Source organism: Sorex fumeus, unplaced genomic scaffold (genome assembly GCF_029834395.1).
Source record: "Sorex fumeus unplaced genomic scaffold, SorFum_2.1 ptg000043l, whole genome shotgun sequence".
Taxonomy (NCBI): Eukaryota; Metazoa; Chordata; class Mammalia; order Eulipotyphla; family Soricidae; genus Sorex; species Sorex fumeus.
This window is the reverse complement of record NW_026606100.1, coordinates 3,241,587-3,261,370: the sequence shown is the minus strand read 5'-3', so window position 1 is coordinate 3,261,370 and position 19,784 is coordinate 3,241,587.

Here is a 19,784-nt window from a genome sequence, read left to right as displayed (position 1 = left end):
AGAAAACAATCCTGTGTAGATAAAAGGTCACCCACTGGGGCAGGGCCTCCCATGTTTTTGTCATTACGTGCCTGGTCCGGGTGAGGTCAGGCTGCTCGAGTGGAGTCCAGTGGCTGGACTGAAGTCCCAGCTGGCGGCAGGGCCCACAGGTCGCAGGCGGGAGAGCCTGGCCCACCATCAGGCTCTGGAGAGGGTTCACCTGTTCATACCCAGCTAGGCTCAGGGCTCACTCTGGGCAGGGCTCAGGGGACCAAAAGGGGTGCCTGGGACCCAAGACCAGTCTGGCACTGTGCATTGCACTATGTCTCCAGTTCCCTTTGGATTTATTTTAATTTTTTTTCCAGATTTAAACTCAATGTTTTTTAATGCTCACACACACACTAACACACAATCACACACATACACACTAGCACACAATCACACACATACACACACTCGCAGACACACACACATACACACAAACACACACATACACACTAAAATACACAAACACACATCACGGTCACGGTCATGGTCCTCCCATTGTTCATTTATTTGCTGGAGCGGGCCCAGTAATGTCTCCATCGTGAGACTTGTTTGTTACTGTGTTTGGCATATTGAATGTGTCACGGTAGCTTGCTAGGCTTTGCCGTGTGGGAGAGATACTCTCGGTAACTTGCTGGGCTCTCTGAGAGGGGTGGAGGAATCGAACCTGGCCCGGCTGGGCTGGCTGTGTGCAAGGCAAACGTGCTACCACTGTGCTATTGTTCCAGCCCACATATACACACTAAAATACACAAACACACATACACACACACATAAACACATACACACTAACACACTAACACACACATACACACTAATACACACACACACATAAACACACACACACACACGTACACCCCTCTACCTTGTCTTCCCTCAGGTAATCTTTGTTCTGCTGTCAATGTTCACTGTTTAAAGATTCATTTTGTGTTTTAATGTTATATACTTATATATTGCACTGCTGGGTGCGATGCTTCTGTTCTCTTCTGACTTACTTTGTTTTGCATGATGTCAAGTTTTTTCCATGTTGCTAATGATGGCAAAACTCCCTATTTTTAAAAATATCTGGATAGTTTTTATTGTGTGAGAGCGTTTCTTTATTTTCTTTTTTCTTTTTTGTGTACCTAGCTGTGTTCAGGGGTTACTTCTGAACTGGGAACTGCAGTTCTGGGGGTTGTACTTAGGCTGCCCATGTGCAAAGCATATGCTCAGCCCTCTCGGTTATTTTTTCTACCCTTTATAATAATTTTTCATTATAATAATATTGTATTCTATAGTATTATTATATAGTACATTTGGTCTCCCTTAATTATCTCTTGGTGGATACTTTGGTTACTTTTGTATTTTATTATTATAAAGAACATTGCAGTACACTCTGGAGTGGGTATAACTTTTTGTATTGATGTTTTGTATTCTTTGGCCAGAAACACAGAAGTGGGATTGCAGGATCAAATGGTAGTTCCATTTTAGCCTCTCGAGGAATCTCCATATTGTTTTCCCAAGTGGTTGTATGTTGGCAAAAGAAACTCAGGCTAAAATAAAAAGAATTGCTACTGAATGGGAGAAAACATTTGCACACAATACACCAGAAAAAGGGCTACTCTCCAAGATATAGAAAACACTTAGAAAAATCAGCAACAATAAACAATTATAAACTCATAAAAGTGGAGAGAAGAGATGAATAGACACTCCCCCCAAGAATTTATACAAATGGCTAGTGAGCATATGCAAAAGTGGTCACTTATTTCTCTGGAAATGAAAATCAAAATAGCAATGAGGTATCATCTCACACCCGAGAATATGGCACACATCCAAGAGACTGGAGAGAACAAGCGTTAATGTGATGAAAGAGGAATCCTCATTCTCTGTTGGGGGAATGTTGTCTTCCTTATATTCCTGAAATTAACCTACTTGGTCATGTTAATTGATGCCACATTGTTGAATTCTATTTCTGGGATTTTGTCGAGAACTTTCACATCTGTGTTCATCAGAGATATTTTGATTTGCACTTTTCTTTTTTTGCAAATCTTTGCCTGCCTTTAGCATCAGAATAATGTTGACCTCATGAATATATGTGGAAGAATGTCTTCTTTGATTATTTGGGAGATCCTGAGGATAATAGACTTGAATTCTTCTTGAAAGGTTTGGTAAAATTCATTGGTAAAGCCATCTTGTTCAATATTATTTTTGTGTACATTTTTAAAAATTACCCTTTCAAAAGGGCTGTTCAGATAGAGAAGGGAGCACCAAATAAAGGATGTTTGGAGGATCCTCCCAGGAGGGGAGATGCATGTCAAAAGTAGACTATGGACTGAACATGTTTGCCACTCAATGCCTCTTTTGCAGACCACAACACCCAAAAGGAGAGAGAGAACACAGGGGATTGCCCTGCCACAGAGACAGGGGGGATGGGGGGATGGGGGTGGGAGGGATATTATCCATGGTGGTGGAAAATGGGCACTGGTGGAGGGATGGGTATCTGATCATTGTATAATTGAAACCAAAGCACAAAAAATTGTAAATCTACAACTCTAAAAAAAAATAAAATAAAATAAAGGGGAAAAAAAAAATTACCCTTTCAATGTCTGTGCTGGTATTAGTCAAGGAAGGTTTCCTGTTTCTTCTTGTTTCAGTTTTGGTGGGTTGTATTTATCTAAAAAGTTTCCATTTATCTTACTTTATCAAATTTATTGTTATATAGTTGCTTATAGTAGTTGCTTATAATTCTTTGTATTTATATGATATCTGTTGTAATTTCTCACTTCCCTTCCTATTTCTTTTTGTTTGTTGTTGACTTTTTTTGCCACACCCAGCAATGCTCAGGGGTTACTCCTGGCTCTGCACTCAGGAATTACTCCTGGGGACCATATGGGATGTTGGGAATTGAATCTGGTTCAGCCATATGCAAGGCAGACGCCCTACCTGCTGTACTATCTCACCAGCACTACCTTTCTAATTCTTTTCACCTGCGTTTTCTCAGATGAAAACTGGATGCAGAAAGTTTTCGCGTTTCCTTTTACAACTAGCTAAAGTCTTATCAATTATATCTATCATTTTGAAAAACCACTTCTTACTTTCTTTGGTCTTCCGTATTTTTTGTTTGAATTCTCTTTATCTCTGTTCTGGTTCTTAGTATTTCCTTTCTTCTACCAAGTTTTGGTTTCGCTTATTTTCCTGTGGCACTGGGGATCAAACAAAGGACCTCACACGTGATGCAAGGCGGGTTTTGAACTCTGCGCCACACCCTGACCATGGCTTAATCTTTCTCCAGTTACTTAGATGTAAGTTATTTACATCTCCAGTTATTTACATGCTTATTGATCATGTTTCTTGAACAGGTGTTTATAAAGACCTATTCATTTCCATCTTAGTACCATTCAGTACTTTTATTACCAAATCTCATTGATTCTGAGAACTTGTGTTTCATTTTCATTTATCTTCAGGGCTGTGGGGGGCAGAGTGCTGGGGCCACACCCAGCAATATTTGGGGGCGCTTGGGGCTATATATACCTTGTGGTTGCTTGGGAGCCATGCAGTACCAGGGGATAAAACAAAAATAGAACGTGTGAGTTGTGCGCTCTCCCTGTTGCGTTACCTCCCTGGCCCTATACCTTGGACCTTTTTCTGCCTTTCTTTGTGATTGAATTCTAATTTCATTGCATTATGATCAGAAAAGATCATCGGTATTATTTCAATAGCCATAAGCTTATTGATATTTATGTTTCAGCACATGGTATATTCTTGAAAATATTCATGTGCATTTAAACAAAGAGTGATTTCAGCTCCTTTTGGGGGTCAATGGTTCTACAAATGTCCATAAAGCCCATCTGTTCTGTTTCATTATTTAAGGCCATTTCATTTCTTACCTTTGTTCAGTTGAATTGTCTGTAGTTTAAGTGTGGTATTAAGACTTTTTACTGTGGGGCCAGAGTGATAGTACAGCGGGCAGGGTATTCGCCTTGCACACAGCCGACCCGGGTTAGATACCCGGCATCCCATATGGTCCCCTAAGCACTGCCAGGAATAACCCCTGAGCATTTCCAGGTATAAATAGAAACGCCAAAAAAAAAAAAGTAAAAATAATAAAAATAAAACTTCCTACTTTTATTATGTTACTGTTGATCTTACTCTTTCATTCTATTAGTAGTTGCTGTAGAGGCACAGAGACAAGCAAGGGAGATACGTGTTCAAGGGAGAACCCAGGCTTGAGAGCGAGCCATGAGCAGTATTTTTTTTTATAGTGAAAAAATTTAATGAAATAAATGCCTCACCAAAAATACTTTAGCCAGCGAGACTCTCATTCATAACAGAAGGAACAACACACAGTCTCACAGACAAACAACAGCTCAGGAACTTCATAGACTCAAAACCATGGTTATCACGACGACCATCCTGTTATTCGTCGATTGCCTTGAGCAGGCCCCAGTAACGTCTCCTTCATCCTAGCCCTGAGATTTTTTTAAATGTGCCATATTCAAGGCTCTTTCAGAGTTAGGAGAATGAGACCCATCATTGTTACTGGTATTTGGCATATTGGGTACGCCACAGGGAGTTTGTCAGACTCTGCCGTGTGGGCAGGTTACATCGGTAACCTGCCAGTTTGTCCAAAGTAGGAATGAGATAATAAGATGTCCAACTTCCGGGAGCTGGGTTTTATAGTCTCTGAGTCTTGGCCGTTGATGGTATTACATGGCGCCAAGGGGCCAGTTGGTGGGTGTGACCCCCACCTACTGGAATTTGGAGGATCTGGGTGGAGGATGAGCAGTATTTTTAACCTTCCCTCACCCCAACTCTCTGCATAGTCTCCAGGTTTCTTACCTGCAGGTGAGATCCTGCTTCATTTTATAAATCTCTTTGATGTTTCTCTTCAAACTAGTTTAATGGTGATGGATTGCTTCAATTGTTTCTTTCTTTTTCCTTTTGGTTTTTGGGCCCTTCTGGCTTTGCTCAGGGCTTACTCCTGGGTCTGTGCTCAGGGATCACTCCTGACAGGACTTGGGGGCCCATATGCAGTGCCGAATAGAATCTGGGTCAGTTGCATGCAAGGCAAGCACACTACTCGCTGTACTCGCTCTCTGTTTCCTGCTATGATTTACTTTTCAGTATCTTTATCTTTCCTGCTTTTCTAAACAATAGTCTGGCAGGGCAGACAACTCTTAAGTTGAAAATCTATCGCCTTCTGTGCTATAGGCTTTCTGTTTAAAATTACGATTCATCAGATAGGAGTTTCTTGCTTGTAGGTTTATTTTTCCTTGATGCTTGAAGTAATTTGTTCGTGTGTGTATGTGTGTGTGTGTGTGTGTGTGTGTGTGTGTGTGTGTGTGTTTATGTATGTGCTGGGGCTTGAACCCAGGTCTATGTAACCACTGAGTTAAACCCTAGCCTGTCTTTAGGGTTTCTACTGGGGCAGGGCTTTTTCAGTGGTACTTGGGACTGATTTTGGTTCAGCGTTTGGGAGTCACCCCTGGCAGTACTTGGGGGACCGTGAGTGCCAGGAATTGGACTAGGGAATCCTGTGTATAAAGCTCATGCTTTAGTCTACGGAGTTATCTCCCCAGGCCCTTTTCTTCCATTTTTAATACTTTAATGACAATTTGGGACTCTTTGAGCCTCTTGTAGTAGAATCCTTAATTTATTTCCTCAAGTATGGAAGATTTGTTTGTTTAATTTTTGTTTGCTTGTTTGTTTGTTTTTGGATTCACACCCAGCAGTGCTCAGGGGTTACTCCTGGCTCTGTGTTCAGAAATCACTCCTGGTGGGCTCGGGGGATTATATGGGGCTCTAGGGATCAAACTCAGGTCTGTCATGTGCAAGACAAGCACCTTCCCCATGGTACTATCTGTCCGGCCCAGCCAAGTATGGAAGATTTCAGTTATTATTTCTTCAAGTACAGTTTTTATGCAGCTATCTCTTTTTTTCCTGGGAGCCCTATAATGTGCCATTACTCCTCTTGATGTGGTTGTTCCATTGAACTCTTACACTGCTTTCATATTTTACAATTGTTTTTTTCTATATGCTCTTCTGTTTGGATGTTCACTACTCTTTTTCTGTTTTAGAGGGAGAGGGGAAGAGGGCAGGGGAAGCCACACCCTGCTGTGCTCAGGGCTTTCTCCTGGCTCTGCGCTAAGGAATTACTCCTCGTGGGATTTGGAAGACCCTATGGGATACTGAGGATTGAACTGGGATGGGCTGCATGCAAGACAAGTGCGCTGCCTGCTGTACTGTTGCTCCAGCCCTACTCCTCTTATTTTGTTTTTTTGTTTTTGTTTTTGTTTTTTGGGTCACACCCCGGCGATGCACAGGGGTTACTCCTGGCTTTGCACTCAGGAATTACTCCTGGCGGTGCTCAGGGGACCATATGGGATGCTGGGATTTGAACCCAGGTTGGCCGTGTGCAAAGCAAATGCCCTACCCGCTGTGCTATCGCTCCAGTCACCCTACTCCTCTTATTTTTAGCTCCTCTATTAACTACTCATGTTGTTTACTGTTACATCCCTCTATTGTATGCTGCAGCCCAGCTACTGTGCATTTTTTAAACCATTATTTCTGTTTGAGGCTTTTTTAATAGTTTCTCCTTTCATAGATCTTATTTTGTTTCTTGAATGATTTTCTTTTTTCCTTTAACCTTATTATAGCAGTTATTTTAAAAAACGATTCTTCAGGCCGGCTCCCCAATTCTATTACGTTTGAAAAATCTCTGGATTTTTGTTTCACTTTGACATTTGTGGCATATTCTTGTATTTCCTTGTTTTGTTTAAAACTGTGTTGGGGCCAGAGTGATAATACAGTGGTAGGGCATTTGCCTTGCACGTGGCCGACCCAGGTTCAATCCCTGGTATCCTATATGGTCCCCCAAGCACCGCCAGGAGTAAAGTAATTTCTGAGTGCAGAGCCAGGAGTAACCCTTGAGCATTGCTGGGTATGACCCAAAAAGGAAAAAAAAAAAGAACAAAAAAACCCCTGTGAGTTAGGGGCCAGAGAGATAGTACAGGGGCAAGGCTTGTCTTGCACATGGCTGATATGGGTTTAATCCCCAGTACAGCTTATGCGCCCCCATCCAACCCCACCAGGTGTGATTCTTATGTGCAGAACCAGGAATAAGCCTGAGAACAGCTGTGTATAGCTCAAAAACCATAAGGAAAAAAAAAGACTATGTAAGGATTAATTTATGTTGAATTGAGCGTCCATCTCTTTGACTTGTATAGCAGAATCAAAGTCTACTGCATATCACAATCACAAATCACAAATCATCCTGTTAATCATCAATTGCCTCGAGCAGGCCCCAGTAACGTCTCCTTCATCCTAGCCCTGAGATTATATTCAAGGCTCTTTAAGAGAATGAGACCCATCATTGTTACTGGTATTTGGCATATTGGGTACGCCACAGGCAGTTTGCCAGACTCTGCCGTGTGGGCAGGCTACATTCGGTAGCCTGCCAGTTTGTCCAAAGTAGGAATGAGATAATAAGATGTCATAATAAAGATGTGGTGGCCTGCCCCCGCGCCTGACTGTCCTCGCCGCCGGGTCCCCTTGGAGGGGAGCGGGTTGAGCTTTCCTCCCTGCCCCCACCAGGGCTCCGGCAGCCAAAGACCTCCAGGACCAGTCACCACCATGCTGAGACCACTCTCCGCACACATGAAGGTACTGGCCGAGGGACAAAGTCACGCAGGTTCCGGAGCTGAGATCTCCAAGCCTACTCGAATTTGGGCCGAGCATCCTCCACCCACATCCTCCAAATTCCAGTAGGCGGGGGTCACACCCACCAACTAGCCCCCTGGCGCCGTGTAATCCCATCAGCGGCCAAGACTCAGAGACTACAAAAACCAGCTCCCGGAAGAAGAACAGTGCAGTCTCCTGCCCCCGCACCGCATATACTCCTAGGTTATTTCCCCATGAGACCGAGATGTCTGTTTTGTTTTGTTATTTTACTGACATCCCCACGACTCTGTAGAAGCCGAGGTAGTGAAAGTGGAGCGGTTACTATCGAGGGAGTCACAAATTCTATCCCACCAAGAAACCGTTAGTGCTTGAGCTGATGTGGCCGTTCTCTTCTCTGGGCCAGCCAGCGCCACATACCAACCTTTCCCATTCACTTGACACTTTTTCTTCTCCCAGAGATCTAGCCCTCATTTGTAGGTTTTGCCACCCAAATATTTGACTGTGATGCAGATCAGAAGTCTGTGATTTAGGAGCGGTGGCCTTGGAATGTGACCAGGCCGAAGTCTGAGTAGCAAACACAGGTGGTTACGATCAGAATGGTCCTTAAAGCCCATAGATACCAGCAAGAAAACTTTTCTTCTTTCACATGCACTTTTGGGTGCTCTTGGCTTGACCAGAGGCAGGACCATAGGTCAATACAATCCCAGAAATGTCCCAGGAATGGATTGTCAGGTGCCTAGACTAGCACATGGCTGAGGAGGAGCCTTTATATGATACTTTAAATTATTTTGTTTGTTTTTTTGGCCACCCCTGGTTATGCTCAGGGGTTACTCCTGGCTCGGCACTCAGGGATCACTCCTGATGTGCTTGGGGGAGCATATGGGATGCTGGGGGATTGAACCTGAGTCAGCCACATGCAAGGCAAGCACCTTACCCACTATACTATCTCTCCAGCCTTGATACTTTTAAATTTTATGTTTATACTATGTCCTAGGATTGCAACATTACCTCATCATGCTTACCACCAAAGTACTAATATCCCTCTACCCTGTCCAGACACCCTTCCCTTTCACTCCCCACCTGCTTTGGACAGTCCATTGTGTCATCAGTGCCCACTGGTTTGTCGTCACAGGACGTTGTCTTTTCCCTTGCTTTGTTTCTTTATGTATTGCCTATGAGTATGGTCATCGATATTTGTCTCTCTCCTTCTGACTGATTTCATTTTGCAACAGAAGGCAGGACTATCCTTGTTGCAGCAGAAGGCAGCATCTTTTCATCTTTTCCAATAGTTGAGGATGGTTGAGTATTGTTGAGTCTAGTTGAGCACTGTTCCATTGGGCAGATGTACCACACACATATGCCCACTCATCTCTCACAGGGCGCTTGGATTGTCTGCCCAGGCTCGAGGGACATGGTGGGGTGAAACTGGGGCCAAAGTGGAGGAGGAAGGGCTGGCAGTGGAACCCGTGCATGTGCTCTTGGCTGTTGTCCCTCCCTCCACCCTCTGGTTTGCCATCAGCTCCTGTTTAAAGAAGCGCAGAGCCTGGGTGGGGAGGGTGCAGGCAGGGATCTCTGTCCGCCTGTGGGAGGGACCGGCAGATGTTTTTCCTATGCTCTGAGGGAACAGCTCAGCACAAGGAGGAAGCTTAGGTCAGCATTTGTTAAATACCAGCTTTGCCAAAACGGCACAGTTCTCAACCTGGTGGGGATTCTGGTAGGTCCAGGGAATAGAAACCTAGCAGTTCTAGGACAAAAGGAGATTGTGCAGAACCTCAGGGACCCAAGAAAGAGACAAGGGAAGACTGGACCCACAGGAAAGAGATTTTTGAAGACCAACCTGGTTGGTATACAGATAGAATATGTATATTTTGTAGGGGTGAGGACTCCCAAGCACTTTTCAAGGGCCCAGGGACCACTTCCTGTGATATTGACTTGTGGTTCATGGCTCAGACCCAGGAATATTGTGCTGCTAGAACTTGGGCCACTCTGGGGACCAAGTCCACCATATTGGTACCCCAGGGTTCTCAGGGATTTATCCAGCAGTGCTCAGGGGCCATGCAATTGGGGAGAGAAGTTGGGGTCTTGTGCAGACCAGGCATATGCTCTAGCCCTTTGAGCTATTTCCCCAGTCCTAACTTCAGCCTTGTCTCCTGGGAACTGAGCCATCCTGCTAGTCCTCCTGTAGGGGAGAATGCCACTAAATCCAGCAGGAGGAGCCAGAGAAGAGAGCGGCCTCCAAAGTCTACCTTCTGGTGTAAGGCCAGCACCCCCGCCACCACGCTCTGTGGTCCTCTGTGGCAAAACTCTTCAAACTGTTTCTTTGAAGAGGGCATGGATTTCTATTCCTGAGAATGGTAACAATAATTTATCATGCCTATGGTTTCTTATTTGGTTGGGTTTTTAAGGGGGGTGGTATAACTGGCAATATAATTGGTGGGCATTATTGGTACCTAACAAATGAACCAACTCATCTCACAGATGTAAGACAGAATTTCACCTACTGAGTGATGTGGTGGTTTGGTGGTTTGGCTTCTCTGTCCTCCGTTCCCTGAGAGTGTCTGTTTGTAGCCTCCCTCACTGTGAGAAGCCAGGAGACCAGCTCCTAGCTTTGGTTCTGCCATACATGTCCTGCAAACTCGCCACAGCTCAACCTGTTTTGGGTCTTGGTTTCCTCATCTGAAGAATCGAGGGGTGTCTTAAGAGGAAGCAACATTTAAATGATATTAAAATTTGTTGCATTGCAGGCTTGGGGGTTGGTTGGGTAAATGGGGACAGTGGTGGAGAGAAGGTCATACTGATATTGGGACTGGTGTTAAAATACCAAATGCCTGTAACAAATGCATCATCAACAGCTTTGTAAACCATGGTGTCTAAATAAAGGGGGGAAATTATTGGATTAAGGTCAAAGAAGACCTTAATAGCCCTGATAGCACAAAAAAATAATTCAAGGCATGCACTGGAAATTTAGCCTGGATGTACAGAATATTGATATATTACATTAACTCATTATCTCTTCTATATGAAGGAAACAGCCCACTGTTCCTTTATCAATTTCATTTCGGAGAATTGCTCTGGTGTTTCAGTGTTACTGTAATATCCATGTGTATGGTTTTCTACATCTCTTTAAAGAAGACTGAGGCCTAGGATTAGTATATTCACATCTTCAACTGTGCTAGTTTTGTCACGGGCTTTCATTACATAAAATGATATGATCGATGATCAATGGAAGCACTGCATGCCATTTCTTATTCTATATATAGATATATATACATATATACATAATATATGTGTATATATATATATTTTTTTCTTGCAATAGTGTTCACCCCCACCCCTTCCCCAACTCCCTGGCTACTATATTGAATTCATTCTCACATAGAAGGAGGCCCTTCTCCTCTCTAAAGAGTAAAATCAAAGTCCCAGTGCTCAAATCACATAATTAGTCTTCACCAACACATTAAAAAAATGTACCCCACCACCCACTGAGTCACTGCTGTCACAATGACACATGTCCCTGGTCATGGTGCTCACTGGGGGCACATTCTCTGGCTGTGGCTCTCATACACACCTGGCTGCCAGGATTACAGACAGCAGAACTGTGAGGATCCTACTGAGGTACTTGGTGGGTGGCCCTGGGGGTTGAACTAGTGGCTTCATGCTTGCAAGGCAGGTGCTTTAATCCTTGAGCCATCTCTCGGTCCTCCATCACCAACACTTTCCTTTGATGATTTAGTTTTTGGTGCTAGAATTTGAGCCACGGAACCATATCCACAGTATCCCCAGTCTCCAATACACTTTTTTTTTCTTTTTGGAATCACACACGGCGATACTCAGGAGTTACTCCTGGCGCTGAACTCAGGAGTTACTCCTGGCGGTGCTCAGGGGACCATATGGGATGGTGGGAATCGAACCTGGGTCGGCCGCATGCAAGGCAAATGCCCTATCTGCTGTACTATCGCTCCGGCCCCTCCAATACACTTTTATTTATTTTTTATTTTTATTATTATTTTTTTTCTTTTTGGAATCACACCCGGCAATGCTCAGGGGTTACTCCTGGGTTTGAACTCAGGAATCACTCCTGGCGGTGCTCAGGGGGCCATATAGGATGCTGGGAATTGAACCAGGGTCGGTCGTGTGCAAGGCAAATGCCCTACCCGCTGTGCTATTGCTCCAGCCCCCTCCAATACACTTTTAAACTTTTGCCAATAGGCTGACTCGATGGCTGTGAAATATATTTTAACTTGCATTTCCCTATTAGTGAAATTGAGTTTATTTATTTACTTATTTGGTTTTGGGTCACACCTGGCAGTGCTCAGGAGTTACTCCTGGCTATGCACTTGGAAATCACTCCAGGTGGGCTTGGAGGACCAAGGATCAAACTCTGGTTGGCTGCACACAAGACAAAGTGCCCTCTCTGTTATGTTATCTCTCCAGCCCTAAAACTGAACTTCTTTTCACATATTTATTATCATTAGGGACTGGAGTGAAAGCATAGCGGGTAAGGCATCTGCCTTGCACATGGCCGACCCAGGTTTCAATTCCTCCACCCCTCCCCAAGAGCCCAGCAAGCTACCGAGAATATTCCGCCCACACTGCAAAGCCTGGCAAGCTCCCCGTGATGTATTCGATATGCCAAAAAACAGTAACAAGTCTCATAATGGAAACGTTACTGGTACCTGCACAAGCAAATTGATGAACAACGGGAGGACAGTGCAGGACAGTGCTACAGTGCTATTGTCATTAGTTTTTTTTCTAAATTGTCTGATTGTGACTCCACCAACTTACCTAATATGTTATTTATTTTCCTGTTTTATTTTGTATATATTAGGGACAATAGTCTTTTATTGATCATTGATTATACATTATAGATTCCTTCCCCCAATGTGTTATACTTCTTTATGTTGCTTTTTGTTGAAAAAAAAGAAGGTTAAAATTTTTCTGCAGTTAATACTACCGAAAGCATTGTATAAATTCAATGCAATCCCTATAAGGATACCCATGACATTCTTCAAAGAAATGGAGCAAACACTCCTGAAATTTATATGGAACAATAAGCCCCCACGAATAGCTAAAGCAATTCTTGGGAAAAAGAAAATGGGAGGAATCAACCTCCCTAACTTCAAACTCTACTACAAAGCAGTAATAATTAAAACAGCGTGGTACCAGAACAAAAGCAGAACTGCAGACCAATGGAACAGGGTTGAATACACTGACATCTCCCCTCAATCATATGATCATCTAGTCTTTGATAAAGGTGCAAGAAATGTGAAGTGGAGTAAGGAAAGCCTCTTTAACAAATTGTGCTGGCATCACTGGACGGCTACATGCAAAAAAATGGGCTCAGAACTCTGCCTAACACCATGTACAAAAATAAGATCAAAATGGATTAAAGACCTCAACATTAGACCAGACACCATAAGGTACATTGAAGACAAAGTTGGCAAAACCCTCCATGACATTGAGGCTAATGGTACTTTCAAAGATGCCACACCACTGGCCGAGCAAGTGAAAACAGAGATAGATAATGGGACTATCTTAAACTAAGAAGCTTCTGTACCTCCAAAGAAACAGTGACCAAAATACAAAGACAGTCTACAGAATGGGAAAGGATATTCACCGAATACACATCTGACAAGGGGTTGATAACAAGGATATACAAAATACTGGTGGAACTCCACAGGAAGAAAACATCCAACCCCATCAAAAAATGGGGCAATGAAATGAACAGAAACTTTCTCAAAGAAGAAATCCGAATGGCAAAAAAGCACATGAGAAAATGCTCTACATCATTAATCATCAGGGAGATGCAGATCAAAACCACAATGAGATACCATCTCACACCTCAGAGACTGGCCCACATTCAAAAGAACAAAAGCAACCAATGCTGGCGTGGATGTGGCGAGAAAGGGACACTCCTTCACTGTTGGTGGGAATGCCGACTAGTTCAGCCCTTTTGGAAAACAGTATGGATGTTTCTCAAAAAATTAGAAATTGAGCTCCCATTTGACCCAGCGATACCACTCCTGGGAATATACCCCAGAGAGGCAAAAATGTGTAGTCGAAGTGACATCTGCACTTGTTTGTTCATTGCAGCACTCTTTACAATAGCCAGAAACTGGAAGAGACCTGAGTGCCCAAGAACAGATGACTGGTTAAAGAAACTCTGGTACATCTACACAATGGAGTACTATGTAGCTCTTAGAAAAGATGAAGTCATGAAATTTACATACAAGTGGTACAATATGGAAAGTATCATGCTAAGCGAAATGAGTCAGAAAGAGAGGGATAGACATAGAAAAATTGCATTCATCTGGGGGATATGAAGCAACAAAATATGAGATCAATACCTAAGAATAGCTGAGATCAACACCAGGAGGATTTCTCCATAACTTAGAGGCCAGCCGGATATTCTAGGGGAAAGGGCAGTTCAGATAGAGAAGGGAACACCAAATGAAAGGTGTTTGGAGGATCCTCCCAGGAGGGGAAATGCATGTTGAAAGTAGACTATGGACTGAACATGATTGCCACTCAATGCCTCTTTTGCAGACCACAACACCCAAAAGGAGAGAGAGAACAAAGGGGAATGCCCTGCCACAGAGGCAGGGTGGGAGGGGGGGTGGGGTGAAATGGGCACTGGTGGAGGGATGGGTATTTGATCATTGTATGACCGAAACTCAAGCACAAAGATTTGTAAATCTACAACTGTACCTCATGGTGCTTCACTAATAAAAATAAATAAATAAAAAATTTTAAAAAATGCACTTACACCTTCAAAAAAAATTTTTTTTTCTGCAGTCAGTTTTGCAGTATTTTCTTCTACAGCTTTTGCCTTCAGTTTTTGAGAAATCTTTATTTGTCTAAAGATCATAAAGCAATTTTTTTATATTTCCTTTTAAATGTGTCAGGTTTTTGTTTGATTTTTGGCTTTTGGGCAACACTCAGTAATACTTAGGGTACTCCTGGCTCTGTGCTCAGACATCACTCCTGGCAGTGCCTAGAGGACTGCTGTGGTGCTGCTGACTCAGGTTCAATCGCTGGCATCCCATATGGTCCCTCAGCATCTTCAGGAGTAATTCCTGAGTGCAGAGACTGGAGTAACCCCTGAGCATCGCTGGGTGTGACCCAAAAAGCAGAAAGGGCAGAAAGGAAAAAAAGATTGTTGGAATATAGTTCTAAACATTTTCGCTTTAACATTGGTTCATCCTTTCTCCTCCTCCCTGCTCCAAGGAATTTAGGTTTATTGGGTTACACCCATCACAGTGCTCTTGAGGCACTCCCATCCCTCTGTGTCTATCGTTAACTTCTCTGTGCTCTGCTTCCCTTATCTGTTAATCGCTTATATCCCTAAATCAGACCCTGTGACTTGTAAAGTCAGACTCTTCTAAGGACTCTGAATTTTGTATTTATAAGTGAAATATTGCTTTTCTCTTTCCTTTATGTCCCTTGCATAGTTTACTTTAGAGCAATGTTCTTTTTGTATAGACACTGGAAGACAGTTAATGCTATGCTTTTATAACCTGTAAGTTAATTGACTCTGAACAATATTTACTCCTGGGCATCTGCCATATTTACTCAACTTAAGCCTCAGTTGCCCTAGTTCCGAGCACTCCAAAAGCAGAGTCCCGATGAAGGGACCGGATTGACCCACGGCAAGCTTTAAGTTACCTTGGCATGGAAATGGGACAGGTCAACTGCCATAAAACTTATAGTAAGTGAAGAGCATGGTCATGGACAAATTCTGTCACAACCCAAAGAGAAGTGACTGGTTAGGAAGGACTAATCTGGCCTGAGGACTGTTGTCTGGGATCTATAGCGAGATGTCCCCAGGAGAGCCACCTGATAAGCTTAATATATCTCTTACTGTGTCCATACCAAATGACTAGAAAGATTATTAAGAGGTAAATCTAAGATGGGAGTTCTCTTTTTGAACTTCGCAGCCCTTTCTCCCCGCTCTGTGAAGTAGAATTTTGCATGAAGGAGACGGTGGTCCGATCCCGTTCGAAATTTTGGGACAACAGCGACATCGGTCAGGCAAAACCGTCGATTGAATATGATGTGGTCTATTTCGTTGTGGAATCGTCCACCGGGAGACTCCCATGTCCAACGTTTAGATTCTGCCTTCTGGAACTGTGAGTTACCATGGATGGTCTTGGTCGACATGATGAACTCAGACAGAGTTCAAAAAGAGAACTCCCAGAACGACCACCAACTGGGAACTCTTTGGCACTATTGCGGCAACATGGGAAGATGCCATTGTTGACAACATTGACGAGGAATATGATCACTGGTTCAGCACCTCCATGAATGTGCGAGGAACGTTAAGAGAGAGATAGCCACAAAAAAACGCCTGTCTTCGAAAACTCTTGAGCTAATTCGCCAGCGTGGTTTGGCACATTCCTCAGGCGACCGCAAGCTAACGTCCGAGCTCGCAAAGCAGTGCAGAGATGCGATCAAGGAAGACCTCAAAGAGAGAAGAGCAGAAGTACTGGTAGATGCGGCAGAAGCCGGGAAAAGTATTCGTAGCGCCCGCCTGTCCTTCGCCAACTATAAGACCAAGATGACTGCCCTCCGACGTCCTGATGGATCCATCACATCCTGCAGAACGGCAATGGAAAAGATTATCCATGACTTCTACTCAAATCTCTTCGATAGCCATGTCCACTTGCCGACATACCAAATTCCACAGGATGGATATGTTGTTCCCAACATTCTCCCTTCCGAAATCTGACACGCCATTTCATCGGTAAAGAAACAAACAGCACCCGGCCCAGACAAGGTCAGACCTGAACACCTGAAGAACCTGCCATCAGTACTCATCAATACACTGGCTCGGCTCTTCACTTGCTACCTGTCTGAATGCAAGGTTCCTTCCCAATGGAAAACCAGCAGAACCGTACTACTGTTCAAGAAGGAAGACATCCATGACATTGGCAACTATCGCCCTATCTGCCTATTGTCTGTCATCTACAAGTTGTTCACTCGAGTCATCCTAAATAGGATTGGCAGAACACTAGATGAAGGACAACCATGCGAGCAAGCTGGGTTCTGCAAAGGATTCAGCACCATCAACCATATCCACATGATAACCAAGCTCATTGAGGTTTCTCGGGAGTTCAAGATGCCGCTCTGTTTAACGTTCATTGATTTAAAGAAGGCCTTTGATTCTGTTGAGATGGAAGCGGTCATTGAAGCCCTAGCCAATCAGGGCATTCAAGCCCAATACATCAAGATCCTCCATGAGCTGTATTGTGGATTCACTACCAGGATCTCACCATTCTACAAAGAAGTGATCGTTGATGTCAAGAGAGGGGTTCGGCAGAGTGATACCATTTCACCGAAACTCTTCAGTGCCACCCTTGAGAACATTATGCGACGACGGGAATGGGAAGGAATGGGAGTGAAGATAGATGGTTGGCAATTACACCACCTCCGCTTTGCTGATGACATTGTTTTAATAACACCAAACATCAGCCAAGCAGCACAAATGCTGGCCGACTTTGACCGTGAGTGTGGAAAGGTAGGACTACAGCTGAATCTTACGAAGACAATGTTTATGAGAAACAGCCTCGTTCCTGATGCCCCATTCGCTCTCAATGGAACGACCATCTCCGAATGCAACAGCTATGTGTACCTAGGTCGAGAAGTCAACATGACAAATGACCTGGTACCCGAGCTGCACAGGAGGAAGAGAGCGGCTTGGAACACCTTCAAGAACGTCGAAGAAATAGTTAAGAGGATGAAGAACCTCCGGCTCCGGGCACATCTCTTTGATTCCACTGTTCTTCCTGCATTAACGTATGCCTCTGAGACCTGGGCCCTACGCAAACAGGATGAGAACGCTATTCAGGTCTCCCAAAGAAGAATAGAAAGAGCTATGCTTGGAATATCACGTTTCACTCAAATGAGAGAAAAAAATCCGGAGTTCCAACATCTGTTGACGATCAAGAATCAGGGACGCTGTCTCATTTGCCAAGGTGTCAAAAATCAGATGGGCTGGTTACATAATGAGATTTAAAGACGACCGCTGGACTAGAGCTGTTACTGACTGGATTCCACGGGATGTCAAAAGACCGCGTGGCCGCCCACCTACCAGATGGTCAGACTTCTTCGTCAAGATCATGAACGATCAGTTTGAGGCTCTTCATGTTCCCAGAGCGAACAGATACCATTGGGCTACACTAGCACGCGGCAGGGACAAATGGAGACGTTACTGGCGCCTGCTCGAGCAAATCGACTAACGGGAAGTTAAGTGATTAAGTGAAATCTAAGATGATTGTTTATAGACTAAGGAAAGAAGTATGTCCTTAGATGAAATTCTGCCCTTGAGGCCAATCTCCTAGCAGGAGGAGATCTTTGTTTTAGAAGAGCTTCCCCGGAAGGCAGGGCTTTACATATGTTGACTGTGCTATCTGACATAGTTGCTACCCTCAACCCTTGGAGGTTGGGTTCTTGACTAAGGCTGCAAGATTGGAGAGATGGGAAAGTAGGAGCTGGGAATGAGGGGCTGTGTGAGACTGGAATGGGGCGCTCAGTGAGACTGAAACAGGAGCGCGGGGAGAATGGAATAAACAGCGCGGCCAAGATTGGCATAAACGGCAACTGATCACCAACCGGCTTGGCGGCCCTGTTCCCTCCTTCATGCATCTGTTGGCAGCGGCTGCAGACCAGGGTGGGGAAGCGGCTCATGGCCACCGAATGCAAATGGCAAGAGGGCCCCAAGCTCACTTATTGAACACACATAGGATCACTTTGTTGTGGAAAAAACTGGAACTCACAGAAAGGAACGAACCTTTCTAAGGTCAGAGAGAGTGAGGAGCAGAGTTGGGACTGACACACTTGTCAGGCCGCTTATAAATTCCAAACCTCCCTTTTGGAATTAAACATCAAACGTTCGCTCTCTTTATAACAGTCCTGCCAGTAAGTTCTTTGACCCCCCATATGTGGATGGGCTCAGTGAGGCCCAGAGAGATCAGCACGTCATGAATTACACCCTGCACCAGAGCTGACACTAGAAGCCCAACAGCTAGGCCAGACCTCTGAATCTACACGTCCTGCTGTGTTTCACTCCACAGACAGACCCTGAAATGGAGGTAATCTTGCGGCAGAGTTAGGATCCTCCTGAAGGGCCACTGTCCCCCCACGCACGGGAGCCTCCTAACTGCCATTTTCTTTGGGGAGGCTTTTGCGCTTGGAATTCTGGCCCTCAGGGTCTCCCCTACTTAACACGCTCCCCCCGCTTCAGGGACCACCTTGTGATCCTTCAGAGTCCAACAATATTTTCATGAGTGTACCAAACAGGGGGCTCCTTTGCAGAAACCCCATTGCCCAGGGGTGAGGATGTCAGGACCCCAAGGGCTCATCTTGAGGCCAAGATAAGCCCAGGCTCTCTAAAAATGTTCCCCGATGCAGAAAGGGGTCCAAGGCCCTAAATGGAATCTTTGTTAGCCTCTGAATGCAGGGTCCCCAAGGGCCTGTCCTCAGTAGCCCCACCGAATGGTGGGGGGTGGGGGGCTCCAGTTTCCCCGTTTTTTGGTCATCCCCTCCCCCATATCTCTCAGCAAGCAGCTTCCTGCACCAGCGCCCTTGTTTTGCTTGTGCTATTTGTGTCTGCTTCTAACAGCTGGCCCCAGCCTGGCAGCCCCTCGCTCTGAGGATTATCCAATTATCCCATTAGCCTGGCCTGGCCTTCCTTCCTCCAGAGCTATTAGCTGCCCTTCTCCCTCTCCCTCTTTCCCTGGAAGGACTCGTCCATAGCCAACCTGGCTTCTTCCCTAGCCAGTCCAGGGCTGCGTCAGTCCTCGGTCAAAAACTTAGAGCAGGAACCAGCTCCGGCCTCAGAGCTCGGCAGGGAAGGAAAGGTACCCCAAAGTCACATGACCATCCATGACTGCTGAGGACTCTACTTCAAGCCACACCCCTCATGATCTCGGGCCAGCACTCCCTGACAAGTGCTCACCATGCTCCGCCTCTGGGGTGAAGGCCAGAGGGTTCCACTGTCCTCTCTGGGACTCTGGTTCGAAGTTGAAATTACCCTTCAGGTAGAGAGATAATATAAATATATATACACAGAAAATTAGACTGTTCTCTAGGACTGAGGTCAT